Below are 8,529 nucleotides of genomic sequence, written 5' to 3'. Positions count from 1 at the left end.
TAACCTTGTCTGTGGTATTCTGAGTAGGATTCAATGATTGAATGACTGTGACGTGCTTCAAACCTGTAACCTACTGGGCGTTAGTGACAGACGCAAAAGAGGGATTCTATTCCGGTAGGGGAGGGAACCACACCGGTGACTGGCAGTACTGTGACAGAGTGCGTGCATTAGCTTTCACTGCGAGGATGGGAGGTAGCCATTGACAACGGTGAAACCCTACATGAGCTTGCCATGGAAAGGAGTAAAAAGGATTGGATGAAGACATTAGGAAAGCAGAGAGACGGAAGGGAAGGCATCTTCATACGCTTGTCTGAAGCTCTTACACCAATGATATACATAAGTATCCCTATCTTTATCTTTTATGTTATTTTCGTTCATCACTATACCCATTTGAGTCTGCCTGACTGAGATTTACAAGATGACCATAGCTTGCTTCATACCACCAATCTCCGTGGGATCGACCCTTACTCGCGTAAGGTTTATTACTTGGACGACCCAGTGCACTTGCTGGTTAGTTGTGCGAAGTTGTGTTTATGCCATGGTATTGAGCACCAAGTCTTTGGAGCCATTACTAGGGGTTGATTATGTTTTGAAAAGTATTGGTCACAATTTCGTGCACCAACCTCCACTTCTTTTCCAAGCATAATGCAATGAATCATCACTGCTCTCTTGATAGTGACCTCAGAACGGTTGCTAGTGGCAATATGGAACGCCCAATAAAGTCTAGCCAACCTCTTGCAATGGGTTTGAGGTCTCCCCTCTTGAGTTGGTTTGGGATACCCTTAGAATTGGTTATCCACTTAGTTCCAGGGAGGCATATGTCCTCTAGAACTTGATCCAACCCTTTATCTGCTCTCACCATTCTCCTATTAAAGGAGTCAGGATCATCTTGCAGTTGAGGCAACTTGAAGATTTCTCTTATTTTGTCTAGATGGAAGTACATAACTTTCCCTCTGACCATGGTTCTATAGGTATGGTAAGCGGTTCCAGTCATTCTCTGCTTATCTGTCAGCCACAGATTTGAGTAGAATTCCTGAACCATGTTCCTTCCAACCTTTGTCTCAGGATTGGTTAGAACTTCCCATCCTCTGTTTCGAATTTGCTCTTGGATCCCCGGATATTCATCTTCTTTCAGATCAAATTTTACTTCCGGGATCACTGACCTCAGACCCATTATTTTGTGATAATGGTCTTCATGTTCTTTGGTTAAGAACTTCTCTTGATTCCAAAGATTCTTTGGATTATTCTCTTTCTTGCCTCTTAAATTGGTTTGTTTTCCCTTAGGAGCCATGATCTTGGCTTTAGTGATCACGGAAAAGCACACCAAACTTAGAGGTTTGCTTGTCCTCAAGCAAAAGAAAGGAAGGAGAAGAGAGAGGAGAAGAGCAAATTCGAATGGTGTAGGGGAATGGTGAGGCCGAACGTGTTCTTATAAGGGGGGGAAGGAAATTTCGAAAAATAAGAAGAGATTTGAGAAGATATGGAGAGAATTTGAGAAAAGGGTGAGTTTTTGAATGAGATTTGGAATTAATTTGAGATAGATTTGAAGAATGGTTTTGATTTGTGAAGATTTGAAAGTGAATGATGAAAGGTTAAAGTGCATTTATGTAGAAGAGTATGGGTAAGAAAAGGAAAGTTTGAAAAAATTTGAGTTGAAAATGAATTTGTGGTCCCCCCACCTTTCTGGCGTTAAACGCCCAGAATGGCACCCATTCTGGCGTTTAACGCCCATTTGATGCCCCTTTTGGGTGTTTAACGCCCAGCCAGGTGCCCTGGCTGGCGCTAAACGCCAGAAAACCTTTATCACTGGGCGTTTTTCTAAACGCCCAGGATTCTGCACACCTGGCGTTAAACGCCCAGAATGGTGCCCATTCTGGCGTTTAACGCCCAAAATGGCACCATTCCTGGCGTTAAACGCCCAGAATGGTACCTGTTCATACCCTGACCGAGCTCTCCAAACTCGGGAAGTTCGCAGAAGGTCCGACCTCGTCCCAAAGGCCCACGCCTGAGGTCGGACCTCGGACAAATAAAGAAGAAGGCCCATCAAAAGGAACGAAGCCCAAAACCTAAAGGCCGAAAAAGGCCTAGGAAAGGCGGTTCCACAAAAGATAGAGATAAGACTCCCAAAGATAAGATAAGATAAGAATATCTTATCCAGGGAAGATCACGGCCAACTACTATAAATACACTGGAGCACCCAGGTATAACATACATTCTACATTCTACACATATCTGCTTGGACCCATGCTAACTTAAGCATCGGAGTGTCATTGCAGGTACAACCACCCGCCGCTCAGCGCATCAAGCTCGGGTCACGGAACCCTCACCTCGGGTCTCACCAAGACGACCGAGCTCCACGTTTCAGGTAACCCTCGGAACATTGGCGCCGTTGCCGGGGACCTGGAAAGTCATCCCTTTACCATGGCGGACGATCCTCTCAACAATGACCACGCTGCTTCGGAACAAGAGGAGGAAATTGACACCGGAGAACGACCGGACAGCCCTCTATCACCACGCACTCCAGGAGGAAACAAACAAAATCGCCCAAGTACATCACTCCCAAACAAAGATCCACAAAATCCCGAAAGAGAAAAGAGCTCGGAAATTCTAGAAGCAGTCCGGGCACAACAAAACCGACTGAAACAACTCGAAGAGGACATAAAGAGGCAAAAAGAAACCGAACAAGATCTGAGAAGGGAGGCTCGCAAGCGTAGAGAATTAGAAGAAAAACTACGGAAAATAGAGGCCAACCTGAAAGATCGAACAGAACGCGACACCACCCCCGAAGGCAATCATGATCCCTTCACAAAAGAGATCATGAAGGAGAAGGTACCGCGAAACTTCAAACCACCCGATATGGATCTCTACGACGGCACCACCGATCCAAGTCACCACCTCAGCAACTTCAGAAGCAGAATGTACCTAGTCGACGCCTCCGACGCGATTCGGTGCAAAGCCTTCCCCACCACTCTCACCAAGTCAGCCATGAGGTGGTTCGACAACCTGCCACCGAGATCAATCACCAGCTTCGAAGACCTAACTAAAAAATTCCTAACAAGGTTCTCCATTCAAAGGACAAGGCAAAACATGCCCCCAGTCTACTCGGGATCAAACAAGGTAACCAAGAAACTCTCCGAGAATACATGGAGCGATTCAACAAAGCCTGCCTGGACATACAACACTTGCCCACTGAAGCAGCTATCATGGGATTGGCAAACGGCCTAAAGGAAGGACCGTTTAGCCAATCCCTCTCCAAACGATACCCGACCTCCCTATACGAGGTGCAGGAGCGGGCAGAAAAATATATCAATATGGAGGAAACCTCCCAGCTAAGAGACTCTTCTAGGAAGGAATCAACCTACCCACTCCGAGATCGAGATCGAGAACAGAAGAAGAAAGAAGAACCCAACTCGGACAAGCCACGGAAGTACCACAACTATACCCCCCTCCGAGTCTCCCTGGTAGACATCTACAGAGAAGTATGCCACACCGAAAAGATCCCACCACCCCGACCTCTAAAACACAAAAGAGCGGGGAGAGATCGGTCCGAATACTGCGAATATCACAAGCTCTACGGTCATTCTACCAACGACTGCCACGACCTAAAGAATGTTATAGAAAAGCTAGCCAGAGAAGGAAAGCTCGACAGATACATAGCAGAGAAAGGAGAAGAGACCAGGAAGAGAAGACGAGGAGACAATGAAGGTCGGGCCGAACAAGTCCCGCGAACCCCTGAAAGACACGTTCACATGATAAATGGAGGTTTCGCAGGCGGAGGAGCATCCAGATCCTCGCGAAAAAGACACCTCAAAGAAATCTATCATGTCCGAGAAGACAATCCCCTGCCCGAGTTACCCACTATCTCATTTACCCGAGAGGATGCTCAAGGGATAATACCCGGGCACGACGATCCAATGGTGATCACCATTATCCTAGCAAACGCCAACTTACATCGAACCCTGATTGACCAGGGAAGCTCAGCAGATATCCTGTTCAAAGCGGCCTTCGACAAGCTCGGACTTGAGGAAAAAGAGCTAAAAGCCTATCCCACCGACCTATTTGGGCTAGGGGACACCCCGATCCACCCCTTAGGATACATCTCGCTACACACTACCTTCGGAAGAGGCGAGCAATCTAAAACGTTAAGCATCGACTACATTATAGTCGACGTTACCTCAGCATACAATGCCCTCATTGGGCGACCAACCCTAAACAGACTGGCAGCTGTGGTATCAACCCCACACCTCTGTATGAAGTTCCCTACCGCAAAGGGAATCGCCACCCTAAAAGGCGACCAAAAATTAGCACGGCGATGCTACAACGAAAGTCTAAGCCTAAAAGGGAAAGAAGTCAACACAATAGAACTCGGGCGAGTTCAAACCCGAGAAGACCTTCGGCCACAACCAGAGGGAGAAACCGAAAGGATCCAAATCGGGAACACACCTGAAAAAGTAACAAACATTGGAGCAAACCTCGAAGCAGGCCTAAAGGAGGAACTCATAACCCTCTTAAGGGAGAATTCCGACCTCTTCGCCTGGAAGGCCTCCGACATGCCAGGCATAAGTCCCGACCTGATGTGCCATAAGCTATCAGTATACCCGGGATCCAGACCCGTCCAACAGAGACGCCGGAAACTCGGACCCGAGCGCATGCAAGCAATAGAAGAACAGGTACAAGCACTGCTAGATGCAGGATTCATTAGGGAAGTAAAATATCCCCTATGGCTCGCAAACGTGGTCCTGGTAAAAAAGCCCAACGGAAAATGGAGGATGTGCGTCGATTACACGGATCTCAACAAAGCCTGCCCCAAAGATCCATATCCGCTACCAAACATCGACGCCTTAGTAGACGCAGCCTCAGGCTATAGATATCTCTCCTTCATGGACGCATACTCGGGATACAACCAAATCCCGATGTATGGACCTGACCAAGAAAAGACCTCGTTCATAACCCCAAGGGCAAACTACTGCTACGTAGTAATGCCCTTCGGGCTGAAGAACGCAGGAGCAACCTACCAGAGGCTAATGAACAAAGTGTTCTCAGAGCACATCGGACTACAACTGGAGGTGTACGTAGACGACATGCTGGTAAAGACACAAGAAGACAAAAACTTGCTGACCGACCTCACCAGTGTCTCCGGCACCCTCAGAAAACACAACATGAGACTTAACCCGACAAAGTGCACCTTCGCCGCAGAAGCCGAAAAGTTCTTAGGCTTCATGCTGACTCAAAGGGGCATCGAAGCAAACCCGGACAAATGCCAAGCAATACTCAATATGAAGAGTCCGACGTGTGTCAAAGAAGTACAACAACTGAATGGAAGGCTGGCCGCCCTATCAAGATTCTTGGCAGGATCAGCAATAAAATCACTACCTCTCTACTCACTCCTAAAGAAAGGGAAACCCTTCTCATGGACCCCGGAGTGCGAAAAAGCCTTTCAAGAATTCAAGGAATTCCTCGGGCGGCCACCAATCCTAACCCGACCTCTAAAAGGAGAAGAGCTCGTACTATACCTCTCGGTCGGACATCGAGCAATCGCTTCAGCATTAATACGAAAAAATGACCAAGGACAACACCCCATATACTTTGTAAGCAAAGCACTACAAGGGGCCGAATTAAACTATCAGAAAATAGAGAAATTCGCCTACGCCCTAGTATTCACGGCTCGGAGGCTCCGTCCCTACTTTCAAGCCCACACCATCAAAGTCCGGACGAACCAACCCATGAGACACATCCTACAAAAAACAGACATGGCAGGACGAATCCTACAATGGGCGGTGGAACTGTCCGAGTTCGACCTCCTCTATGAAGCCCGGACTGCCATAAAATCTCAATATCTAGCCGACTTCATCGCAGAATATACTGAGACCCCGGGAACCCCACTCTCGTGGAATCTGTATGTCGACGGGTCCTCAAACAAAACAGGAAGCGGAGCCGGTGTTATACTCGAAAGCGACCAAGGAACACGGATAGAGCTATCCTTAAAATTCGAGTTCCAGGCTTCAAACAACCAAGCCGAATACGAGGCCCTACTAGCAGGACTAAAGCTAGCCGAAGAGGTCGGAGCCCAGAGAATCACGATCTTCAGCGACTCCCAGGTCGTCACATCACAAGTAAATGGAAGTTACCAGGCCAAAGACCCTACTATGAAAAAATACCTGGACCAAACACAGGCACAATTACGACACTTCCCGGAAATACAAATCCAGCACATACCTCGGGAACAAAATGCCCGGGCAGACGCCCTCTCGAAGCTCGCTAGCACCAAGCCCGGAGGCAACAACAGAAGTCTTCTCCTAGAAACCCTACAATCTCCCTCCGTGCTAAGAGAGGAAGAAACGTTAATATATCCAACCAACAGCAAGGATGGATGACCCCCATACTCAACTACCTGAAGTCAGGAACTCTCCCATAGAGAGAAAAGAAGCTAAAAGGCTTACAAAGGACGCCCAGAATTATACGCTAATTCACGACGTATTATACAGAAGAGGATTCTCAAACCCCCTCCTTAGGTGCGTTCCGACCTCAGAAACAAAGGGCGTCCTCGAAGAAGTCCACGAAGGCATGTGTGGGAACCATCTCGGAGCTCGGGCACTATCCAAGAAAGTAGTCAGAGCCGGATTCTACTGGCCGACCTTACAAAGAGACGCGACAGAGTTTGTGAAAATATGCCCCCCCTGCCAAAAACACGCCAATTTTCACAAAGCACCGCCCGAAGACCTTATCAGCATCACTGCGCCATGGCCTTTCGCAAAATGGGGACTCGACCTACTCGGCCCGTTTCCACAAGGACCGGGGCAAGTCAAATACCTCATAGTAGGGGTCGACTACTTCACAAAGTGGATCGAAGCCGAACCCTTAGCCACTATTACGGCTCAGAAAAGCCGTAAATTCCTATACAAAAACATCGTCACGAGGTTCGGAGTCCCCTACTCCATCACAACAGACAATGGAACACAGTTCACGGACACAAGTTTTCAGAACTTGGTGGCCGAACTAAAAATCAAACAGCAATTCACATCGGTCGAGCACCCACAAGCCAATGGACAAGCAGAGGCTGCAAATAAAGTCATCTTGGCCGGGTTAAAGCGAAGGCTCCAAGAGGCCAAAGGGGCGTGGGCCGACGAACTCCCCCAGGTACTATGGGCATATCGGACAACCCCGCACTCTACAACGGGAGAATCCCCATTCCGGCTAGCTTACGGGATGGAGGCAATGATTCCTATCGAAATAGATGAAGGGTCGCCCAGAGTCATCTTCTACAACGAAAAAGATAACCCGCAGGCACAAAGGGAAGAACTCGACCTCCTCCCCGAGGTCCGAGAAAGAGCTCGGATTCGAGAAGAAGCCTTAAAACGGCGAACGGCCCTCAGATACAATCAAAAGGTAATAAAGCGAAGCTTCTCCATTCATGACCTGATTCTAATCCGAAATGACATCGGAACACAAAAGTCGGGAGAAGGAAAGCTAGCCGCAAATTGGAAAGGGCCCTACAAGGTAACAGAAGTCTTAGGGACAGGCTACTACAAAATATCCGACCTAGAAGGCAATGAGCTGCCCAGGACCTGGCACGCCTGTAATCTAAGACGGTACTACAGCTAGAAAAACTTAACCCGAGGTGTACTCTTTTTCCCTAGAAGGGTTTTTTAATGAGACACCCGGTTAAGCAGGATACCCGACCTAAAGGGTAAACACTTTGTAAATATTCTTTCTTTTTTAATACTAATCAAATTTCTCTATTTTCTCTTCCTCATGATGAAGCAAATCCTAGAAAGTACCCCACCAAGGCGCATTAATTTATGCTCGGCAAAACGCAAAAAATCATTTGCCAAAAGACCATACAAGGTCGGCAAAGATAAAGCGACGAGGTTCAAATTAATGTGAGAAGTTATAAAGTAACCCTGAAAATGGCTCGAAAAGCCAAATAAAAAGAGGTTACAAAAATAACTTAAAAAGGCCGACCAAACGACGAAGTCGGACCCAACAAAGGGAAAAGTTATAAAGTAACTCTAAAATGGCTCAAAAAGCCAAATAAAAAGAGATTACAGAAATAACTCAGAAGAACCGACCAACGACAAAGTCGGACCTAACAAAAAGGAGGTACTCGAGCACCCGATGTCCGAGAAAAAGCTCGGCCCAAGAAAGAAGCCTTAAAACGGCAAGAACCAAGATTTCGAAAAACGCTTACTAAAAAGTTGCTTTACAAAAAGCAACTAAAAAGTACAAGCGAAAAGAACGAAATCGAAAGAAGTTTCAAAACACTAGCTAAAAAGTTGTTAATCGAAAACAACTAAAAAGCACAAAAGCGAAAGTAAGAAGTCAAAACGCTAGCTAAAAAGTTGTTAATCGAAAACAACTAAAAAGCACAAAAGCGAAAGTAAGAAGTCAAAACGCTAGCTAAAAAGTTGTTAATCGAAAACAACTAAAAAGCACAAAAGCGAAAGTAAGAAGTCAAAACGCTAGCTAAAAAGTTGTTAATCGAAAACAACTAAAAAGCACAAAAGCGAAAACAAGAAGTCAAAACGCTAG

This window comes from Arachis stenosperma, chromosome 10 (assembly GCF_014773155.1).
Source record: "Arachis stenosperma cultivar V10309 chromosome 10, arast.V10309.gnm1.PFL2, whole genome shotgun sequence".
Classification (NCBI taxonomy): domain Eukaryota; kingdom Viridiplantae; phylum Streptophyta; class Magnoliopsida; order Fabales; family Fabaceae; genus Arachis; species Arachis stenosperma.
This window is presented reverse-complemented; position numbering follows the sequence as displayed.